The 26,133-nt window shown below is 35.7% G+C and overlaps 1 non-coding gene across 1 annotated transcript; it reads left to right on the top strand.

Annotated features, from left to right (window-relative positions):
• Positions 1-3,343: 3,343 nt before the first annotated feature.
• Positions 3,344-3,450, top strand: LOC141645678 (small nucleolar RNA R71). Its single transcript, XR_012545155.1, has one exon. It is a non-coding gene; the product is annotated as a small nucleolar RNA R71 (small nucleolar RNA).
• The last annotated feature ends 22,683 nt before the right edge of the window (positions 3,451-26,133 follow it).

The following is a 26,133-nucleotide window of genomic DNA, read 5'->3' as shown; positions in this document are numbered from 1 at the left end:
GGATAATGCAAGAGTTGATCGACACGGAGTAGAAGGTGATGCTCCCATAGAAGTTTGTTGTTGTTGTTGCACTTCCAAGTTTGGTGTTGATACCACCATTGCCAAAGCTTTCTTTGTTTGGAGAGCTTTTTGCCTTTGAGAGAGAGCCTTTGCCTTTGGTGCCTTTGTTGCCTTTGTTGCACCCTTTGTCCTTGCCATTTGATGAACTAACCAAGAAAAGAATCAAAAATCTTCAATTTGTAGAATGCCCAAATCGATTTGAAGGTGAAAGGCTTTGCCTTTATGAAATCAAAAATCGACTCAAAGGTTGAAGATTTTGTTCTTGGTTTTGATTTTTATTGAAGATGGAGTGATTGATTTGTTGTTTGAAGGATGGTTTGATTTGATTTTGGTGGATTTTGTTGAGGGTTTTTGTTTTTGTGATGGAGAGGATGAGGGTTTTGATGTTTAGGGTAGTGTTTATGAATGAATGAATGAAGGAATGAAGGTGGGAGGGTATTTAAAGAAGTCGAAATTTTCGAAAACGCAGGGGCAATCCGTGCGGATTCTGCAGCTTCGAAATTTTCAGAAGCTCGCCTAAAGACGGGCGGATTCTGGGGAATCCGCTCGGATTCTTCTGTGATGGGACGGGCGGATTTGCTTCAGGACGGACGGATTTGATCCGAGAAATTTCTTTGTTTTCTTCACCGCAAAGACGGGCGTCTTCTTCACAAGACGGACGGATTCTATGAGACGGGCGTCTTTCCAGAAATCCGCTCGGATTCTTCAACAGTCAAGAAATTTTCAATTTCAGCTCAGTTCAGGACGGGCGTCTTTTTGTCAGGACGCTCGGATTGTTGAAGACGGGCGGATTTGGTACAATCCGCTCGGATTCTGGTCCTTTGTACCCGGATTCATTCCATTCGTGCACAATGCATTTCCCTTTACCATTCTTCCATTCTTCTTCATTTCTTGTGTTCTTCATTGTGGGGGCACTACTAAGGCATGAATAGCCTAGGCAATTCCCATCCCCACACTAAGGTAAGGCACTACACATTAATTGAAGTCGTTAGTCCCTCCCTCACTTCTCTCTTACATGACAATTATTTTGATCAAAGTAAATAAAAATCCAAAAATGACAAAAAAAATGCAATGCAAAAATTGAAATGTAAGTTAGGGAGTTAGAAATATTTACAAGTGGTGGTTTAGGGAGGACTCCACCAAACTCTCATTCTTGATGAGATGTCAAGGGGGCATGTTCAAGGTGTTGTTGATGTTGCTCAACACCTTGAAGAAGTAATCAAAAGCTTGTTCATTATTATGGTAGAGGTCCTCAATAGACCGTGGCCCTTGTTGTTGATCATGATCGATGGCATGCCCAATGTAGGGATTAAAAATCCCTTCAAACTCGTCGTCCCAAAGACCACAAACTTCATTGAGTTGATCATTGAAAATCTCTTGCTTAGATGGAGACAACTCTCCCAATTTCTTCTCTTGGCCAATGAGGCCTTCCTCTTCTTCCTTGGTTGATTTTGATGAGCTTTGCAAGCTCTCCTTGTCAAAATTCACTTGCTCTTTGAATGGAGCATCTTCAATTTTCTTCCTCCATTGGAGTTCCGATTTCTTCCTTTCATCTTTTCGGCTATAATGATCAATCATGAAACATGGCTCATGCAAACGAGGAGCTCTCATGGTCTTGTCAAGATTAAAAGTTATGCTTTCATCTCCCACTTCTAGAGTGAGCTCTCCATGTTTCACATCAATCACCGCACCCGCGGTGTGTAGGAAAGGTCTTCCTAAGATGATTGGAATGTTGGAATCTTCCTCCATATCAACAATAACAAAGTCCACCGGGATGAAAAACTTCCCAATTCGCACGGGGACATCTTCCCATATCCCTAATGGTGTCTTCGTCGATCTATCGGCCATTTGGAGTGTGATGTTGGTGCATTTAAGCTCTCCAATTCCCAACCTTTTACTCACCGAGTACGGCATGACACTCACACTAGCCCCTAGGTCACATAAGGCTTTGTTGATCGTCGTGTCGCCAATGGTACACGGTATTGAGAAGCTTCCCGGATCCTTTAACTTTGGAGGTGAACTTCCTTGAAGTATTGCACTACTCACCTTAGTGAAGGCGATAGTCTCAAGTTTCCGGATCGACTTCTTCTTTGTGAGGATATCTTTCATGTACTTCGCATAGGCCGGTACGTGATTGATTAATTCCGTGAAAGGAATTGAGACTTCTAAATTCTTCACAATTTCCATGAACTTTCCAAGTTGATCATCAAATTTGGGCTTGGCTTGACGACTTGGAAAAGGAAGTCTAATCACAATGGGCTCCTTCTCTTTGGCCTTGTCTTCATTTTTCTTTGAACTTTCTTCTTTTGATGATTCCCCTTCTTTGGGGCTTTGCACAATTTCTTCCTTTTCACTAGCTTCCACAACTTCATCCTCAACTTGCTTCTTCGGTGCCTCATACCTTGTACCACTTCTCAAGTGAATGGCACTAACCGTTTCATGTCTAGGGGGATTACTTTGTGGTGGTAATTGCCCCTTTTGTCTTTGTGAGCTTGAAGATGCTAGTTGAGTCAATTGTGTTTCCAACATCTTGGTGTGAGCTAGAATGTTGTTGATGGTGGTGTCTTTTGCTTGGCTATCTTTTTGCATTTGAGTGAAAAATTCTTGTTGATTCTTTTGCATTTGGAGGACCGCTTTTTGGACATCAAAACCTTGGTCATTTTGGTGATTGTATGGATTTTGATTTTGGTAACCTTGGTTTCGATTGTAAAAGGGTCTTTGATTTTGGTTCCTCATGGGTGGTGGAGTGTATGTTGTTTGAGGGTTTTGAACATTTTGGCTTTTGTATGAGAGATTTGGATGGAACTTGGTGTTTTCATTGTAAAAATTTGAATAAGGGGTACCACTTTTGTAAGCTTGGAAAGCATTAACTTGTTCGGTTGTTCCCCTACACTCACTTGGGTCATGACCCAAAGTTCCACAATTCTCACATATCCCACTTGGGATTGATGAGGATGCCGTCATGGCATTGACATGATGCTTTGATGATTTCGAGTTTTCCTCAAGTCTAGCCATAGCTTGTTCAAACTTCAAGTTGATTGTGTCAATGTGAGCATTAAGTTGAGCACCCAATTGAGTAACGGAGTCCACTTCATGCTTTCCTCCTCTAGTAGCCTTGCGAGGTCTACTATATTGTGAATTATGGACCGCCATTTCCTCAATCTTGTTCCATGTTTGATTGTCATCAACTTCGGTGAACATTCCATTTGATCCCATATTGAGAATGTTCCTTGAATCTTCATATAAACCGTTCCAAAATTGTTGCACTAAAAACCATTCGCTAAGTCCATGGTGAGGACATGAGCGACAAACACCTTTGAACCGCTCCCAAGCTTCATACAAAGATTCTTCATCCCTTTGCTTAAAACCCGTAATTTGAGCTCTTAGCATGTTAGTCTTTTCCGGTGGGTAGAATTTTTTGTAGAAAGCTAGAGCTAACTTCTTCCAAGAATCTATTCCAAGGGTGGCCTTATCAAGGCCCTTCAACCATTGCTTTGCGGTGCCGATTAACGAAAAAGGAAATAAGACCCATCTAATTTGGTCTTGAGTCACGCCCGTTTGAGAGATAGCATCACAATAATCGCAAAAGGTTTCCATATGAGAATGAGGGTCCTCACTAGGCATTCCCCTGAATTGGCTCCTCTCAACTAGTTGGATGAAGGCGGACTTGGCAATAAAATTACCGGTGAGATGTTGCGGTGTAGGAGTACCATTTGGTAGATTCTCCTCGGTGGGTATAGAGTGTGACGAGAATTTAGGCATTGTAGGTGGATTTTGTGGGATATTGTGTAATGGGTTTACTTCTCCTTCTATTGCGAAAGGATTGACAAACTCACTAGTGGGTTGAACAACTTCACCAACACCTCTCAAATTCCTCCTAACAAGTCTCCTATTATTCGTCAAGGTTCTTTCGATTTCACGGTCAAAAGGTAACAAATCACTTTGTAACCTTCTAGACATGCAAAATATCAAACAACTCAAAAACAATTAGAACAAACCTTGAGGAGTTTTACTTCCCAAGGTGAAAAAGACACAACTAATAACAATAAAAAGAAATCTTAAATCAATTAAACACCGTCCCACAGAAACGGCGCCATTTTTGATCGAGGCCATTTCGTGTTCACAATTAAGTATATGTGGTCGTTGGTCAATGGTCGATACAAAACACAATTTATACTTCACAAACAACTCTACAATTAGTAAAGAGGCAAGTAAAGGTCGGATCCCAAGGGACGGGTATTGAAATGAGAATTCTATTGTAACTAGTAGTGTCTAGGGGTGTCACAAATTGAGTTGGTGTAGAAGGTCACTAAACTAAAATAGCAATGAAAATAAACTAGCAAGATGAATAAAATAAGGGGTGTAAACAATTGATTAAAGGCACTAGGGTGTCATGGGATCATAGGGGAATCATGGGATATGATCATACAAACATGTTCTCAAATTATAAGCAAGCAATTATTGTTGTGATGGATTGAGTTGGGTTATATCTTACAATCCTAGGAAAGTTTGGGTCCCGGAGCCGAATCGATTAGATTGTACAACACCTACAAGTCGACTTAATCTTTCCTACTCAACACATGCATGGTCTAATGAGACTCGAGTTGGGTTATGTCTTACAAGTCTCATTGAAAAGATAGAAGATGATAGTAAATGCAAGGATTCATAGGCTTAGCATTTCATAAAATATAACATGTGCATGTATTAAGATCAAAACAAGCAAGCAAATAAGATATGAAAGCATATTGATTTAAGCATGAATCATTCCCCATGATGGTTTCCCCTAATCACCCATTAAACCCTAGCTAAGAGACTACTCACTCATTATCATGTTGATCATGCTAGCAAGGTTGTCAATCATACCAACAATATGAAACATGATGAATAAATGAAAGTAATTAACAATAATTAAAAAGGAATTAAGAGATTATACCTACTAATGATTCCAATAATAAAGCAAGAATAATAGAAGTACTTGAATCCTAGATTGAGAGGTTGTCAATCTCCCAATAATAACCCAAATAATCTTCAATTACCCAAAATAAAGGAAGAACAAGAGAGAGATTAAAGAACTAAAACTTGGATTAAAACTTGATTAATACTTGATTACAATATTGAAGAGAGATTTGATTGATATTAACTACACTAATTATTGATAAGAAGAACATGCTCCTCTAATTAGCCTAATGGGGTATTTATAGTGAAAATTAGGGAGGATGCATTAGGGTTAACTAAGGGCTAAACTAGTAATTACACTTTTTAAGTTGAGCAAGGAGACTCCGGTATTTTCTGAGAGAAGGGCTTCTCTTTTCGTAGCTTGAAGAATGAAATCCGTGCTGTGCAGGAATCCGTGCGGATTAGAGTCGGGACGGCCGGATTTGGGCTGTGCAATCAGAGCGGATTCGGGAGAGGGACGCTCGGATTGTTGAGGGGGAATCCGAGCGGATTCCAAGGTGGGACGCTCGGATTGTGCTGGTTGGACGGACGGATTGTCTGCAATCCGTTCGGATTGTTGGTCAGTGTCAATTCTTCTTCTTTTCTTCCCTTTTCTTCATAAATTCCTTGGGGATTTCCTTGGGGACGCAAGGATTCTTTCTCAACATTGTTCTTCTACTATGATATGTACAAAGGCCTTCTAGTCTTGTCTCTTCTTGATGCTTGGTCATTGAATACAATCAATTTAGCCTCGTTTTGCCATGAAAATGCAAGATTCTTACTCCTTTCCTACCAAGGGATCAAAATCTCAAAGAATATGCAAAACAAATAACTAAAGATAAGAAATGACCCAAATAGGCACTAAAAAGCATGGAAACAATGGTAATTCGGGGGCTAAATATGCGCCAATTATGGTCACATCAATATTATAAGAAATAAAATCCCCTTTTATTATTATTATTACTACTCTAGCAATATAAGATAATAATGTGTGATTGTGTGAGAGTTTTAGAGAGAAGCATGCAAAATTGGAACCAGGAAAAATGAGCAACCGAGTGCCTATTTAAGGACACTATGGTCGGCCACTATAGAGCACAAGAGGCTCATTTTTTTTGCTTATTTTATTTGCATGCTTGTAGGTGTAGAGTAGGCATGTCATACTAGGTGTAATTATAATGTTTAGAGCATCTTACAAATAGCTAGAAGACAAAACCTAGGAGTGTCACATACTCCTATAAAACCGGTTATGGGAGGGACTTTTGAGTCCATTTTGGTTTTTTGAAATTTGTCGCACAAATGCTTATTAGTCTTATGTTTAATTATCTTACATAATTAAATATTAATTTGATCATACAACAATTATGTGACAAATTAATAAACAATATACACTCAATTTATTGAGTGATATTTTACCATTATAACAATGTATAATGGGTCCCATAATGTCCAATTTAATTAATTTATAACTTCTTGTAAATATAATTAACTTATAACTTCTACCTCAAAAAACCTTGATTAATTTAATGAATTAACGCTTAATTATTAAATTAAATCTTATTTGATCACATTACAATAAGATATAAATTTTCATTAGTCAATCCTCGCATAATTGAATAATAAACGTGTGTTGACTCGAGTTGTAAACTCAACCTCAACAAACTCACACAACTATATATATATATATATATATATATATATATATATATATATATATATATATATATATATATATATATATATATATATATATATAGTTAAGGTTCAAATGAGTCCCTTACATCTATTGAATTCCTAAGTCCTCTTATAGGCCTTTGGATGGAGTGGATGAAGGGTTGATATTAGATCTAAATGGAGGGTCACAAATGAGTTTCCTCTAATTATTTCCTCAACTCAATCACTTTCCCTTAATCATCCCTTCCTCTCATTATCACACCTTCATCATCTCTCTCTATTTCTCACCCCTCTCTCTCTCTCTCTCTCTCTCTCTCTCTCTCTCTCTCTCTCTCTATCTCTCTCTCTCTCTCATTACTCTCCCACATTTCATCCCCCAGATTTCTCAAAAATCCAATTAATTCACAAATCAAAATATATATAAAAAAAAACCAAACTTCAAATTTCATTTCCCCACCACCACCACCCATCCGACACAAACACCCACCCACCACGACTCCAAACCACCGCACCAAATTCATCACCGCAACCCCTCCTTCCTCCGGCCGCCCTCGACACACCACGACCACCCACCTCCCCTCCCGTCGTTCTCCGTCTTCGCCTATCCTGTCACCACCGCAGCCTCCTCCTCCCTCTCCAACACCGGTCTAAACACCACCACACCACAATCGTCCCGGATCCTCGCCGGTCAGCCCACCCACCGCACCTCCCCATCACCGCACCTCCTCAACTCCTTTCCTCATCTCAAATCTCCACCACCACCATCACCTTCTCAGATTTCCACCACCACACTTTTTTTTTTCTCTCATCTTTCCGACCACCATAACAAACCACTGACCACCCGACATCCCACCTTTTCAGATCTCCACCGCCACTGTCGTTCCCGCCCCTCACACCGCCACCATCAGCCGCCATCTTCCTTCTCTCAGATCTGGAGCTATTAGTATCGTGGTGGGTTGGTGAGTTGTTTGTAGTGCTTGATTTTTAAAACAAAATTTCAAAACTAGCCCATGATTTCTCGTTTTAGCAAAATGAATGGAAGAAAAATTGTGTAAGGTTATTGTTGTTACACAAATCTGGAAGTAGAATTGTTGTTCTAACATTGGGTTTTGTTTTACAGGAAACAAAGAAGAAGGTGAAATGTGGTGGGGTCGGTGGTTGGTACTAGCATATTTGTTTTAAAAAGTTTTAGGTGTTGTTTGGCCTAGTTTATGTGAAATAGCTTTTACTTTCTAGAATGAGTTTTTTCATAAACTACTTTTTGAAAAAGTTGCGGTTGTTTGGCCTAACTTTTGTAAAAGTAGTTTCTTAACAAATTGATGTGTTTGGCCTACTACTGCTTTTTTGTTTTTTTTTATAGTTTCCATAATCCTAAGAGTTTTTGGGAGAAGTAGAAGCAGAAGCATCAATTTGGTGCTTCTGTTTCTAGTAGCTTTTTATTAACTTCTGACTTTTCAAAAATAGTTTTTTATCTACCTAAATTATAGTGTTTGGCCTAACTTCTACTTTTACAATTAGAAAAGCACTTAGAAAGCTTAGCCAAACACCCCCTTAATTTTATTACACACTAATTGGTACTATGTACTCACCTGTACTCCGTATTTGTTTTTAAAAAGTTTTACTTTTTTTTCTTTTTTTTTAAAACAAAAAATTAGGGGATGGTTGTGTTGAAGGATTCGAATCCTAGATCTAATCCGTATTTGTTGATTTTTATGTTTTAGTAAAGTTAAGATTACACTTATCTCTATCTTTATCTTTATTAAAGTTACACTTTTTACTATTAAAGTTATACTTTTCTTTATTAAAGTTACACTTATTAAAATTATAATTTTCTCTATTAAAATTATATTTTTCTCTATTATTAAAGTTACAGTTTCCGTATTTTATTTTTCTTCAATTGGTTTTTTCAGATTTTGATTTTATTTTTATATTTCTTTTTTTCCTATCCAGATCTGAGTTTGTTATTTCCGGAACATGTTGTTAATTCATATTTTTATATAATAAAGATTTAAAATGACTAAAGTTACACTGTCATAAACTAAAGTTACACTGCTATGGAGTGAAGTTACACCGTTATGGACTAAAGTTACTAGGACTAAAATTACGTAAACTTGTTTTAAAATTACAAAAATTTGGACTAAAGTTATATAAACTTGGACTAAAGAACAAAGAATTGTCTTAAAATTGGATTATTTTAAATTAATATACTAGTTATTTAATATGACATTTTATATTTTTTGCTAGTTTAACTTTTGTCGCTAGAGGTATAACTAGTGTAAATTACTCGTGCTAGAACTAAGTAAATTCAAGTTATTATATTGAAAAATTACCATATTAGTATAATTTTACACCACTAACATTTAAAGTTATACTCGTAAATAGCTAAAGTTGCATAAACTTGGACTAAAGTTACAGTTGTAAGACCTAAAGTTACATCAAATTAGATTAAAATTATCTAAAGTCACTAGTCTTTAAAGTTATACTCATAAAGAACTAAAGTTGCATAAACTTGGACAAAAGTTACAGTTGTAAGACTCTAAAGTTACTTCAAATTGACTTAAAATTATCTAAAGTCACTAGTCTTTTGATATATTAAATTTTTTACACTATTTTTTGAATTTATGTAATTTGAGTACAAATTTCATATAACTTTACTGCTTTAACACTGTAACTTTAATCATTAATACTATAACTTCAGTCGTATAGTCTATTTTACACATTATTTCGAGTGTAAATGTGTAAGTAACTCTAGTTTTTTCTAAGTATAACTTTAGTCCACTGACAGTGTAACTTTAGTCCTTTTTGATAAATTAATTGAAATTATGTAAATTTAACAGAAAGTTAATCTAATTTTAGTCCAAGTGTAACTTTTGTCCATGACAGCGTTGTGAGTTAATATCCGTATACTACCCTTAAATTGCAGGACTATAACGTAAATTTAAACATGCGAATATCGTCATAAAACATAAAAACAATAGAAACGATAAGGAACAAGAAATAACCTCGGGTCCTTTAAATTGCGGCGTAAAGAACAGAAATCAAAGCAGATTTCCTCCTAATCGTTACACCCAAGACTTTGTCCGAGATATGCCCTTGTGCTAGAACAGTGTTCTCCGATTGCCTTGCAATATAGGGAGAACTGATGTGAGTTTTGTCGAGATGAGAGATCTCAGGTTTTTCAGAGAAGAATACTCTTCAAAACCCTAAATTTTGTTTCAAATGATGATTCGGTTTAATGAAGGAGGAGGTCTCCTTTTGTTCTCCTAGTTCGGCCAAAACCGTGACCCACAAGGGGAAGTGGGCTTCCACTTCCTCTTGGTTTTAACTCGAGGTCCGGTTCGTTAAAAACTAAAATGTATATGACGGGTTTGTATTATAAATCGTTATCGGTTATCGAAATTAAGGCATCGACTAATAATACGGGTTATTTGAATTATTAATACGTGTCCGACAAAAAAAGTATTGTATAATTATATTCAATATACATTTAATTAAATATAAATCACGTATATTTAATTTTACGAATTAACTGGTTAATTCGCCTTAGCCCATGATATTTAATCCGTATTAAATATAATAATCTCAACATCACATATTTGACTAATTACTAGTCAAATAACTCGGACTAACTGGTTAGTCAATTTTGGCATCTACATGACAGTATTTTCATACCGTCACATCTCTCGAACGTATCCTATAGGTGTGACTTTTAGGGACCAGTTGATCACCGCCATCTGTATGACAATAACGTCAAACTTATCTAGCAAGCCAACCGTTATTGATAAACGTGGATCAACTGATAATAATACCAAAGTATGCCCTTTGATCCTTTTAGAGGTTTATAAGTCCTTGCACTAACTGTTAAGGACACCAACCCCAACAAGCGTAACTTTAGTCCATGATAGTGTAACTTTAGTCAATTTAAGTCATTTTTATATAAAAATTTGAATTATAATAACATTTCAAATTTTCATTTGTGACTATGGTAAGATTTCTCCTTTCAAATGTTCATAACTTTAATTTTTATCTAGTAGATCTAACATTAAAATCAACAAATTATATGAGATCTATTTTAGTAGATCTAAAATTAAATATAAGGATCTCACAAAACAATAGTGAGATTTTAAAACCCGAAATTTGAAAAAGATAAAAATGAATAACAAGACGATATTTTAGGGAAAAAAAAACTATAGTACATATATAAATAAACTAAAACCAACAAATAGAAAAAAAAGCGACACCAACTATCAAAGTTAACACCAAAAAAAAAAAAAAAAAAAAACCAAAAACTTTTTTTGAAAAAAAAAACGAGATCATGGTAATGTCGTGGTGGTTGAGTTGGCGGTGGTGGGTGGTGGTGTCGGATGGATGGGGGTTGGTGGTGAATGAAGAAGAGAAGAGTAGATGAATTATTTAGGTTTTTGGTTTTTTGGTTTTTTTTTGGTTTTTTTTTGGGGAGGTGTTGGGTGGTGGTGGTGGTTGGTGAAGAAGAGAAGAGTGGATGAATTATTTGAGTTTTATTTTTATTTTTTGGGTTTTTTATTTATTGGGGTTTTAGTTAGGATGGTAGAGAAATGAGAGAAGAGAGGAGCGTATTTTTTTGTTAGGATGAGAGAGAAGTAAGCTTGAGAAAAATAAGGTAAGAGAGAGAGAGGGGAGGGTATATGTAGTAGAATTAGTGTTTAATTAGGGAGTAGATGAGGGAGAGTCTTAATCACCCTCATAATCATCATTTTGCATTTCAATCTAAGCCCTCCATTTCTCAAGATCCAAGGGCCTCTAAGAGGACTTATGGGCTCAATATGGATAGGAGGACTTGCTTGATCCTTATACTATATATATATATATATATATATATAACATGACTCCTGAAACTAGATAAAGCATCTTAATAAGTTACAGGCTTGTTACTTTCAAAAATAACATGACTCCTGTGCACTTTAGATTTCGAAGAAATAATTACTGATTTTGACCAAGAAGGAACATCTTCCTACGTCTTATCCTCAGTTTGTAGCTCTTGAACATTTTCTCCCACTCTGTCTTTAAGAAATACTCGTCATTTCTTTAATAGACAGCATCACAAGCCACAAACCCTTTGTTCTCGTGATCATGTAGGAAGAGAGAGCACATGTTTACTATCGAAACAAGCTACAATTTAGGTACCATGCCTAACCATATCTCATATGAAAAGTAGATGATTGCTTTAACCATGTTTTATTTTAGTGGAAAATTTAAATACCAGACAAATTTTATAACAGAAACTACCTCCAACTATAATGTAAAGATTCAATCATATCTTAATGTAAGTGAACTTGTGATACTATATCACACTCTTTTTGGTGCAGATAAAAGTCATCACTTTATTGTTCCTCATTTTAATAAAGTACTAATACTTTGTTTTTATAATCTGTAGGTTTTGATACCTTTTAACATTCATTGAACTTATTCAAAGAATTTCTCTTATTACCACATTAAGTGGATATCAAGTATCGACCTAATTCGTTGGTAAAAGAGATGAAGAAGTAATAACCTTCTCAGATTGAAATTTTATTCGACCATACACTTCAAAGTGTAATTAGGGCGAATATCTTGATCTATTCATAATCTTTTTCAAGGAAAAATCATGAATTATCTTGCTTTGAATACAAGATTCGCATACACCAAAGATTCTCAATCAAATGGTTTGGGACACTAGTCAAAACTAGTTTCTAAATGCGATTTTCAATCAAGAATTGAGAAATGATTGGGGTCACCAACTTGAGTTATATATATAACATTTATTTTTAGTTTGAATATAATTACCTTGATTTGTATGGTCTCACCATAAACTTAATCGTGGTATGTAAGAGTTCAACGCTTGTTTTAATTGCATAATGGTAAAACCCTTTACCTTTTGTGCAAAACTCAAATTATATTCTTATTTAGACATATTATACATCATAACAATTATTGAGGTACATTTCTAAATACAAAACTAAAATGAGTACACTACAACATTCATATGTTCATGGATGAAATAGCAACTACCCTAGTTCCATTCATGCTAATTTTTGAAATTATTCTTGCTAGTCATCACATGATAATGCCAAATATGATGAAATCTATAAATTTGTATCAAATACTCATGATGTGGTATTTGGCAAGAATGTAATGTTAATGTCATAGATATTCAAGAAGGAATATGTTAGAGTCACACGACCAACTTCCTTGATCTTTACTTATTGGGGTTTGTATCTATTTTAGTGTCTAGCACCTTCTCTTTCGGGCCTAGTTCTATCCTTAACAATTAAGATAGGTACTTACCTTTTATTGCTCCCACTGACTTCAAGAATTTCTACTTGATGAAGACTTATCTTCATTTAAATTCCTAGTTAATCCTTCACAAGGATGAACTTTATTGTGGTATTTGGTTAATCAAAATTTCTAACAAATTAATTTACCAATTTAACATTGTCATGTTCTTAACAACTTAATTGCTTGATGACAAGTGTTTAGGTTGAGCAATAAGACTTTTGAACCATGGATGCATAGAAGAATATTATCAAAACATATTTTGACTAATCATTACCTCTAGTCATATTTCTTCACAAGAAATCATACATAGGTATGTTAGGAATTTAAGATGCTTATCTTATATGACATAGGACAACTCCTATGAAGTTCTATGGAATAGAACGATTCCAATGGAGCTAGTCCACAACCTATGATACGGTTCCTTTTAGAAAGAGATTCTTTGTCGTTAGCAATAGTGGTTTAGTGGAGACTCGTGTTACAATCGAATGATATCGCATATGAGTAGGAGTAATGAAATAGAACAACATTAAAAACAACGAAATAGTGGGAAAATTAAACATTCATCGTTATATCTAAAACATTTTAGCAGGTCTTATCATTTATACAATGATCTCCACCCAATTATATAAAAGATTCCGAGACCCAAAAATTCATATTAAATCTTGGATGTGAGCCTACGGGCCCTCTACACCTCTTGCTAATATAATCTTGGTAGGTTAACCCTCTTAACCGATTTTACAATTAGAACTCTCGGTCGATGAATTTACGTTAAGTTCATCTTTAGCCCGAACCTATTGCGGCTACGGTCGCAAATACCTTCGTTGAGATTAACCAAATTTTCGAAGTGTAATAACTATTTATTACCCCACTTACCAAACGTCAATTGAAAGCACCCCGGTATAATGTTTCAATACCGTATTGTACCTATATGAAATTGGGATTCACGAGTTCCTACTATTTGGTAAGGCTAAGTCTCAATCTTTTAAAATGTGTGAGGTCGAGTCAATTTATTATCTATCAAATTTAAGTGAACTAAATTGTTGAACTAACGATAATTATAATTGACACGGTCGAATACTCGATATAATATGCATGTTTAGTTTATGGCAATTTGGCAACGCATGCAAACATATAAAGGAAAAATGCAAAGCAATAAATAAATTTCCTAGTATGCCATTCCTAAAATAGAAAATCTAATAATCTATTTACAAATTCGGAAACCAACTCCATTGGTCCCTTGAACTTCAAGTGGCACGCTTTCCAAGGACTTCGTCTTGATCAGAACGCCTTTCCGCATGGCACAGTCTTGAAGGAACTCTGGAATTACAAATAATAATAAAATACATAGTTGTTCATATTATACATTTGTAAAAATGAATCTAGTAAAAATAAAAGTGATACGAGATTAACCAAGTGCTTGCAGTCTAGTGGTAGACTTGGGTAACCTCAAAGCTTGCAAAGGCAAGAATTGCGAGGTCCCGTGTTCGAAACCACGGATGAGGAATGCATGCGGTTATTTCGGCGGCCCCAATTGGGGTGGTTTACATGGTCCAGGTGGTGACGCTGGAATGCCTGGGCCCGGGGGGATTAAACCCCTCGTCACCAAAAAAAAAAAAAAAGTGATACGAGATCACATAAAATTACAACCAAATCGGTAATCCCTTACATTACGGGTAATACCGATTAAAACTAAGGCCTTACTAAGATAAAATTACATAATTCAAAATTACATAAATAAAATTATGACATTCATCAATAGAAAGTGCAGCATTATTATATGATCTAACATGACAAATTATGTGTCAAATCGCCCTACTTAAACCTTGTATCATTTATAATCCGGTTTTATGGAAATGCGTGATAATAACTTATTAAAATCACAAATCAATACTTAAATCAAATTTAAGCCCAAGTTAATTACCCTAACTCTCTTAGGACTCAAATTAGTCTTTACTCAATTTTTGACAATAATTCACCTTGGTTTTCTATATTGCTTATTAAACTTCTCTTAATCATAACAACTATGAAATAATTCCCAAAATCATAAAAATTTGGAAAAATTCGAAATCACATTTTTTTATATACTGGAATATTTCCAAGATTCCAAAAACTCAATAAAATTTGCCCAAAAAATATTTATAATTTATTTCATTAATAAATCGTATAAATCATAACTTTTACCATTTAATCCAAATTAAACATAAAAATTATGAATAAATCAAAATCAAAATTTTGAACATTCTTAAAAAATTTCTAGAACCTGGAAATGGCAAAATTTAAACCAAAAATTTCGAATTTATTTTTATGACTAATAAAGATGCCCTTTTATCGATTTTATCACATAAAAAGTCAATAAACATACCAAATCAATCAAAACTAATCATGCAACTATAGATCTGATGGTCATGATATATACAACATTAGGAAAAAATTTCATGCCATAAAATTCATTTTATCTATTTTTGCTAAAAATAGTCACTTTTTATATCATTTTAACCGTTAAAATTATAAATCATGTCTAATAAATCACATTTATCTCAAATTTTTCATACAATCTGTAAATTATGCACGTGACTTCATATTAAAATTTCATTATCTGTTTCGAAGTTTAACTATTTTTAGTCATTTAACCTCCATTTATAACATTTTTATCACATAAAAATCATAAATCATGCAATATTAATCACATTAATACTAAATTTTACATACAATAAATAAAATATGCATTTGAGGTCATACTACAAAATCACGGCCAGTAGTGAAGTTTAACTATTTTTAGTAAATAAAAGTTCGTTTTACTCAATAAAATGTAATTATTTCACTAAAAATCATTAAAATAAGCAATAATTATCCATAAATCATCAATATGACCTAAACATATTTTAGAACCAGAATGTATAACATGAAAAAATTTTCTTGGCTTTATCCTTATAAATCACAAAATATCTAGTTTTAATTAAGTTACATTTAACTCGGAAAAACCAAACCGATTATGCATGCAACACCAAAGCTCTTGATGCTAATTATAAGGTTCATATACCCCTATTAGACTCATCTAATTCATTTTATAAATTACTAATAATTTATATTTATGTGGATCTAGTGCATGCATAACGAAATAATGAAATGAGGAAGAAAATCGAGATTCCTTACATTGTATATGGTTCGAATTTTGGGCACAAGTAAGGTCTCCTACCTTCACTTGTTCTTGAGCTCAATTAATTTGGAATGATCCTCCAAGATCTTCAAGTCTCAAGCATAGAGACACTCCTCTTAGTTGCACCCAAGACTTTCCCGAAATGTTTCAAATAATATTAACTAGATATTATAAGAAATAAAATCCCCTTTTATTATTATTATTACTACTCTAGCAATATAAGATAATAATGTGTGATTGTGTGAGAGTTTTAGAGAGAAGCATGCAAAATTGGAACAAGGAAAAATGAACAACCAAGTGCCTATGTAAGGACACTATGGTCGGCCACTATAGAGCACAAGAGGCTCAATTTTTTTGCTTATTTTAATTGCATGCTTGTAGGTGTAGAGTAGGCATGTCATACTAGGTGTAATTATGATGTTTAGAGCATCTTACAAATAGTTAGAAGACAAAACCTAGGAGTGTCACATACTCCTATAAAACCGGTTATGGGAGGGACTTTTGAGTCCATTTTGGTTTTTTGAAATTTGTCCCACAAATGCTTATTAGTCTTATGTTTAATTATCTTACATAATTAAATATTAATTTGATCATACAACAATTATGTGATAAATTAATCACAAATTCTTGTTTTTGACGGCACATATCCGTCACTCTTGAGTGACGGATACCATTTTACCTCACAAAGTACCCACTTTTTCTCTCTCTGCAACACTATTCATGTGTCCCCTTTCGCCACTAACCCATTTTGTTACCATTTTAACTCACAATATATCCGCCACAAATGGTAACCCGTCACAAGGGAGACCAATTGTAAATTAATAAACAATATACACTCAACTTATTGAGTGATATTTTACCATTACAACAATGTATAATGGGTCCCATAATGCCCAATTTAATTAATTTATAACTTCTTGTAAATATAATTAACTTATAACCTCTACCTCAAAAAACCTCGATTAATTTAATGAATTAACGCTTAATTATTAAATTAAATCTTATTTAGTCACATTACAATAAGATATAAAATTTCATTAGTCAATCCTCGCATAGTTGAATAATAAACTTGGGTTGACTCGAGTTGTAAACTCAACCTCAACAAACTCACACAACTATATATATATATATATATATGTAACACCCCCATTTATTTAGGAGCCTTTGGCAAGACATTCCCAATAAATAGGACTGTTACCATCTCGGTTGCCCGAGGTAAATGATACAAATTAAAACAAACCAAAGTACTTTATTAACTTTAACTGAAATAATGGTTTTATTACATTGCCAACCGATTAAATTTAAACCTTAACATTACAATATATTACGCAGCGGAAATTACTTAAATAAAATTGTATAAGTCAGTAAGTGATCTAGACAGCAACTATGGTCCAAGTCGAGCTCACGTCCCAATGCTCCCAAGTTAGCTAATCTTTAGTACCTGTCAAATCTGCTCCCCATTATGGTTCATCACAGGCGTTCACGAATACACTGTCAACCACGAGGTTGAGTAGGATAATCACACAACATTAAATATACAAACTTAATAAATGTAAGCACGTGGAATAAATATCACCACCGATTCCCATCATATCCACACTAGTCGTCCCGGTCCGTGACCGAGGCTCCACCACACCGTCGTCCCGCCAACTCCTGGCCCGGGGATAAACACAAATGTCGTCCCAGTCCGAGACTGAGGATATCTCATAACTCATTGTCGTCCCAGTCCGAGACTGAGGATACCCAATAACATAATATGCCAATATAAATATTGCCATCCAATAATAAACATCCAACTATAATTCAACAATAATAATTTACGCATCCATTAATCCATTTAATTTCCACAAAAGACGAGTTGAGTAGTTATCCTACCTGACAAGCAAATACTCCTATTACGCACTCCAATAATGCAATCCAATCAACAAATAAAGTTCCTCAATAACACCGTCACCTAATACAAATAATAATTCACAATTACTAGCTAAACAAATTATAAAATAATTAAACCAATTATAAACTAGTTATATTAATTATACCGTCTCAAACCCAACTTAAATCCCGACCCATCACTAAAACTAAATAACGCATAACTAACTCATAAATTAAAAACTCACTCCCTCACAAACTAACACCCTCCTAACTAACTTATTTAAGACAAACTGATAAAAATACAAACCCGTACACGACTTAATGAGACATATATACACACCCTCTCGGCAGCCCCCTCCTTGCACGAGCTTCACCGTGAACCACCCAGCCACGGTGGCTCCCTGACCAGGACCAACTTCACCCGACACACACACCCCTGCAACCACCACACGACCACCATCTCACGTCCTAACAACAACACCCTCAACATCAACACTCACGACACCAACAACAATCACACCTCCCCTTTTTTCGCGAAAACCCGTCAACTATTCGAGAAAATCGGCCAAACTGCCACCAACCACCGCCTAAAACACTAGGCCTGACACCCACGACAACCCCCAACCCAGGTTTAGTCTAGTCGAGGCACGGTGGTCTTGCAACTCCCATCCTACACGCGGTTCAACAATAACAACAAAACCCGCAACCCGCAAGGAACACCCACCCTTCGAAATTCCGACCACCACTACGCAAACCACCAGCTTTGACAGCCCCTGACTACCCACCGAGGTCGACGCACCACCACGGACCAACCCCAACCCAGGTTTGGTCTTAAAACAGGCGAGGCAAGGTCTAAACCCGTGTATAACCCTCGGTTGCCACCGAAACCGCAACCACAACAATCACCCTATAAAACCCTAACCCCAGCCGGTCAACGGTGGTCAAAATAAGTCCGGGGTCAGCTACGGTGGTCTTGCGTCGAGGTCGTGGTCAAGGCAATTCATACGGTATCTAGGGTGCGTATTATAATTGTTACAAAAATCAATATATTATATAATAAGACGGTCTTACCTTGAGACGATAATAAAGCTTTATTCTCTTCCTCTTTCTTCTACAGATCTCCCTACTTGTGCAATTATATGAATAAAACTATATGGTAGGTCTATCTTTGCTTTTATACTAGTAAAAGGTAGTCTTATTAGGAAACTTACTAATTAACAATATGTATTCTATTATTATTATTATTATTATTACATAACTATTGTTTATTATTATTATATGAATTATCATATATTATTATTATCCAATTGCCATATCGACTCGTTATTCCATTATTTATTATTTTATTATATCATCCCGTCTCATTCACAATTACTAATTATTAATCATAAACGTCTTAATTAATTATTAAAAACCCGCGAAACGTAAATATAAATTCCATAAAATTATGGGTATTACAGTCTTCCCTCCTTAAAAAGAACTTCGTCCTCGAAGTTCACCCAGACTACCCAAAACATTAACTCCATACATCCCAACAGAAATGCTATCATCATACACTTATTTTATAAGGACAATCGCACATGTATAATATATAAAGCATTGATAAAAATCGTATAAAAATCACATAAGAAAAGTTTAGTAACTCAAAATAAATATAGTATCACATTCTACCCTCCTAAAAATAAACTTCGTCCCGAAGTTTCGGAACTACCACTACTTAATTTAAACTACCAACAACTTAAATACTTTTTAAATGATAAAAACTCTAAGCCTCTCAACAAATACTAGTTACCCTTCTCCCCATTCCCTTGTACCGTACTAGATGTTCCAAATGCCTTTCCACCACTACTCTGGTCACCTCTATTGCCTTGTCTATTGTCATAGCTTCTCTGGTTACTCCAACCTCCTAACTTTTGATTGCTCCCATAACCTGACATAGGAGTATAGTAACCTCCATCACGATTCCCATTGCCATAGCTTCCCCTTCCATTACTAGACTTTGCCGTCGATCTGCATTCCCTTGCCTTGTGTCCGTATTTGCCACAAGAGTAGCATGCCTGAAACATCGAGTTACCACCTCCACGAACAACTCCCACGCTCCCACCATACCCAAATCCACCATATGTCTTTTTACTTCCCTCATCACCCACAGCTTCAGTCTTCCTTTTCTCTCCCTTTTCCTTCTTCCCTTCCTTCTCCTTCTTCTCCTCCTTTAACATATCTGCAATCCTCTCCGCATGCCCAACTCTCTGGTAAACATCATCCATGGTACTTGGCTGACCAGCTGCAAGCCTCTTCTTAATAGTGGTTGTTAATCCTTTCTCAAACCTGAGTGCCAACATCTCATCACTAAAATTCAAATCAGCTACATATTCTGACAATTCCATAAACCTGTTATAATAAGTCTCTATTGTCATCTCCTCAGTCATCTTGAAAGAATCAAATTCAGCTCTCATCTTACTCCTAATATGTTCTGGCACAAATACAGCTCTCATAGTCTCCTTAAAACCCTTCCAAGTGATAAAAGGTTCATCACTCTCCCTCCAAGCTTCCCTTAAGACCTCCTTACTACGATTCCACCACAAACCCGCTTTTCCCCTCAAATAGTAAGCAGCTTGATCTACTTGCAGCTCCGCAGGACATCCCAGCAACTCAAAAAGGTTATCAAACTCCCTATGCCAATCTCCTAGTAAGGATGGTTCACCTAATCCGTCATACTTTGTCCGGTTATGTCTTGCAATATTAGCACTCATCTTTGCTGGATCCTGAACTGACCCCTTAGCCTTCAAAGCCGCAGTCAAAGCCTCATTCATAGATATCAAACGGTCAATCTCCTCTTGGGACATGGTAGAGGGTGTAGGTGTAGATCTCTTTGGAGGCATGGTTCTATAAAAGTAAAACAAGACGATATAAGTTTCTACCCGAGTAAAGATGGCTTAATATTTTAAATATTCTATAGTTACAAAGATAAGGTGTGATCAATTCTATCCTTTATTACCCCTCCTTAGGTCCTCCTATAATCACTCGTACCTCCCAAACTAAAACATTTATATTATACTTTTGGTAAAACTTGTGCTTTTAGAAATCAAAGTCAAGCTGTAACTTTCAAAAATCACCATTTAATAATCGTTACATTCTACGTTGAGTTTTTATACTTTACAGGAAATATAAAGAGTTTTTTTAAAGAATGAGAAAAATAATCAAGTCCAAATCTCGAATAATCAATTTATAAAGATTTTTACAATTCAGTGGGTCGAAACAAAAACTGATCAGCAAAAAGTCAAAAATTTAGGTCAAGTTGTAAAAATCACTATTAATTGTCAAAAATTCACCTTATAACGTGGCTTATCACTTTGAAAACATATTTGAGTCCTTTAAACAGTGGAGTTGGAATTAGGCAAAAATCTTAAGTACAAAGTAAATGAGAGATTTTACAAAATCGTTTGTCGAAAACTAAACTGTACATGAATATTCCGACCACTGACCACTAAAATATTTATTTCTCCCAACCCATAAAACTTTTAAACATGAGACCAACGGCATTGGTAAGCTAACTCACTGGGTTATCACTCATAAAAATATCAACCTTGTATGATAAACGGAGGTGAAATGGAAACTAAATCAAATAGGGGTAAAATTTGACGAAGTAAAGTTCAGCTCTAGGTTCCTTTTTACTAGGTCACAAGCCCTTATTAACACCCTCCTACTTCTATATCAACACAATTTGGTCAATAAACTTTCACACACAACTATTATCTATTCTAAAGCATTCATATCACAAATTAAATCATTCAATAATATTGTAAATAGTATGGTTTCGGGCTTCACATAACCGCATATCGCTAGACATGATACTACTATAATCATCCAATCAAATAATCAATACAAATTCGACAATTACTTTCATGCTCATAATCAAAATAATTCAATATCAAATCTTTACCTCATCCATACCACTCTTCTTAAAAATCAAGGTTACGTCCCGTAACCTCGCTCATCAACAAAATCGATATATATCCCAGGGCAACAACGACCACTAAGAAAATAAATAACATTCATTTTAAATTTACCCCACTCTTCAATATCTCTCAAGGTAACCGGTTCAAAACTGGAAGGGCCGGGGTTCGGAGTGAGGGTACCTTCTCATTCTAAGCCAAAAGGGGCTCCTAACAGTTCCTACCCGGGTTCATTTTATTAGACACATCCTAAGTTCATTTATTAAATTCATTGGTTAGGCCTGAGGATCGTTTTGCTCTGATACCACTTTGTAACACCCCCATTTATTTAGGAGCCTTTGGCAAGACATTCCCAATAAATAGGACTGTTACCATCTCGGTTGCCCGAGGTAAATGATACAAATTAAAACAAACCAAAGTACTTTATTAACTTTAACTGAAATAATGGTTTTATTACATTGCCAACCGATTAAATTTAAACTTTAACATTACAATATATTACGCAGCGGAAATTACTTAAATAAAATTGTATAAGTCAGTAAGTGATCTAGACAGCAACTATGGTCCAAGTCGAGCTCACGTCCCAATGCTCCCAAGTTAGCTAATCTTTAGTACCTGTCAAATCTGCTCCCCATTATGGTTCATCACAGGCGTTCACGAATACACTGTCAACCACGAGGTTGAGTAGGATAATCACACAACATTAAATATACAAACTTAATAAATGTAAGCACGTGGAATAAATATCACCACCGATTCCCATCATATCCACACTAGTCGTCCCGGTCCGTGACCGAGGCTCCACCACACCGTCGTCCCGCCAACTCCTGGCCCGGGGATAAACACAAATGTCGTCCCGGTCGAGATCGAGGATATCTCATAACTCATTGTCGTCCCAGTCCGAGACTGAGGATACCCAATAACATAATATGCCAATATAAATATTGCCATCCAATAATAAACATCCAACTATAATTCAACAATAATAATTTACGCATCCATTAATCCATTTAATTTCCACAAAAGACGAGTTGAGTAGTTATCCTACCTAACAAGCAAATACTCCAATTACGCACTCCAATAATGCAATCCAATCAACAAATAAAGTTCCTCAATAACACCGTCACCTAATACAAATAATAATTCACAATTACTAGCTAAACAAATTATAAAATAATTAAACCAATTATAAACTAGTTATATTAATTATACCGTCTCAAACCCAACTTAAATCCCGACCCATCACTAAAACTAAATAACGCATAACTAACTCATAAATTAAAAACTCACTCCCTCACAAACTAACACACTCCTAACTACCTTAGTTAAGACTAACTGATAAAAATACAAACCCGTACACGACTTAATGAGACATACATACACACCCTCTCGGCAGCCCCCTCCTTGCACGAGCTTCACCGTGAACCACCCAGCCACGGTGGCCCCCTGACCAGGACCAACTTCACCCGACACACACACCCCTGCAACCACCACACGACCACCATCTCACGTCCTAACAACACCACCCTCAACATCAACACTCACGACACCAACAACAATCACACCTCCCCTGTTTTCGCGAAAACCCGTCAACTATTCGAGAAAATCGGCCAAACTGCCACCAACCACCGCCTAAAACACTAGGCCTGACACCCACGACAACCCCCAACCCAGGTTTAGTCTAGTCGAGGCACGGTAGTCTTGCAACTCCCATCCTACACGCGGTTCAACAATAACAACAAAACCCGCAACCCGCAAGGAACACCCACCCTTCGAAATTCCGACCACCACTACGCAAACCACCAGCTTTGACAGCCCCTGACTATCCACCGAGGTCGACGCACCACCACGGACCAACCCCAACCCAGGTTTGGTCTTAAAACAGGCGAGGCAAGGTCTAAACCCGTGTATAACCCTCGGTTGCCACCGAAACCGCAACCACAACAATCACCCTATAAAACCCTAACCCCAGCCGGTCAACGGTGGTCAAAATAAGTCCGGGGTCAGCTACGGTGGTCTTGGGTCGAGGTCGTGGTCAAGGCAATTCATACGGTATCTAGGGTGCGTATTATAATTGTTACAAAAATCAATATATTATATAATAAGACGGTCTTACCTTGAGACGATAATAAAGCTTTATTCTCTTCCTCTTTCTTCTACAGATCTCCCTACTTGTGCAATTATATGAATAAAACTATATGGTAGGTCTATCTTTGCTTTTATACTAGTAAAAGGTAGTCTTATTAGGAAACTTACTAATTAACAATATGTATTCTATTATTATTATTATTACATAACTATTGTTTATTATTATTATATGAATTATCATATATTATTATTATCCAATTGCCATATCGACTCGTTATTCCATTATTTATTATTTTATTATATTATCCCGTCTCATTCACAATTACTAATTATTAATCATAAACGTCTTAATTAATTATTAAAAACCCGCGAAACGTAAATATAAATTCCATAAAATTACGGGTATTACAATATATATATATATATATATATATATATATATATATATATATATATATATATATATATATATATATATATATATATATATATATATATATATATATATATATATATCGGGACTTGATCAACCCGTATCAAATACATTTGATCAGAAATTATTTGGGTTCCATCCTATAGGTGTGACCTTAAGGGATCAACTGATCACCACCGTCAAACGACAGTAATGTCAAACTCTAGTTAGCCAATCATTACCGATTAATGTTGATCAGTTGACTATATAATTGAATCATCCCTTACGTATTCTTATTATGAGATTTAATTATGATGTTTTATCATGTGATCGCACTATTGTTGAGGACACTTACTCCAACACAATTGTAGTTTAGAAAGTCAAAGTAGTGAATAAGGATGACTAATGTTTTTGATATTTGTTTAGAGAACAAACATTTCAATTGCAAAAAATGTTTTAACTTCTAATCAAATTATGAACAATGTAATGCACAACAATGTTAACACTTTAGTTCAGTAATGTAAGAAGCTCATTTCAGTTCAGTAATGTATGAAGCTCAATTCAGTTTAATGTTAACAGTTCAGTTCAGTAAGAAATGTTAAAAATTCAGTTCAGTTTAAAGGAATGTTAAATTTACATCAACTCTCGGCCTAAATTGGCCTCATCATTGAGTCGTGTGAACTCTTATGCCTTCCTACACAGAAACAAAAAGAAGGTAAACCATATTAACTCTATGAATTAACAGTAATGATTCAGGCAACTGTATACATATCAAACTCATTACTTGCCATTTTTTAGTGGTTAGCACACACACCCATTTAATTGTTAGCCATGTGGTGGCTTAAAGAGTTCATCTTAATGGCCAATAACTTGTACAGTTGATTAAAGCTTTCAAATTTAAAGTGCTTTCAAACCAGTAAGGAGTAATCATCACTGAGCCACCTTTAGGTCCAAAATGAACCTCACTGAGGCATAGAACCTACAACACTCATTATAATTATATTAACTCTCAGACCTAATTGGCCTCATCATTGAGTTATGTAAGGTAGTAATTGTAGATACCCAGTATCTGCTAAGTCTCCAACAAACACCCGATGATTATTGGACTACAACATGCTTAAGAATCGCAGCGTTTGATCGACAGTTTTGTACAACTATACGTCGGAAAACTTAAAACGATTTCGAAAATAAAACATTTCAAAACTTTTCAAAAGTACCTGGATTTTTTAATGCATGACGACGGGGTCATAATGACACTAATTAGAGTCAAAACCGACACCGGACCAAAAACCGACTCGAAAATTCAAATCCCGACTCCAACAACGAGTCAAATCGAGTCAAACACAAAAAAAACAAACTTTTCAAAGACTTCCATGTTAAGGTTTCCCGGAATCCATAATGGTCAAGTACAAATCAAGTTCATCCAAAACCTAGGATAGAACAAATCATGATTACACTTGCGTGATAGTGACAAGATACCTCAAAGACGCGCGGAATGGCTTGCGCCTCTTCGAGCAGCCCATGCGGCCATGTTGCTCAAAACGCACACAACCGCCCATTTTCGTATAAATACCCCTCAAATGCCACCATTTGAGAGTTACGCGAGTGTCCGCCCCTTCACCTCTCTCTTAAAATTCTAGACTCGACTTCTCAAGTCACAAACCGACACGTGTTTCCGACCTCCCGAT

This window comes from Silene latifolia, chromosome 2 (genome assembly GCF_048544455.1).
Source record: "Silene latifolia isolate original U9 population chromosome 2, ASM4854445v1, whole genome shotgun sequence".
NCBI lineage: Eukaryota > Viridiplantae > Streptophyta > Magnoliopsida > Caryophyllales > Caryophyllaceae > Silene > Silene latifolia.
The sequence above is the reverse complement of the archived record's forward strand: the minus strand, read 5'-3'. Positions and strand labels throughout refer to the sequence as shown.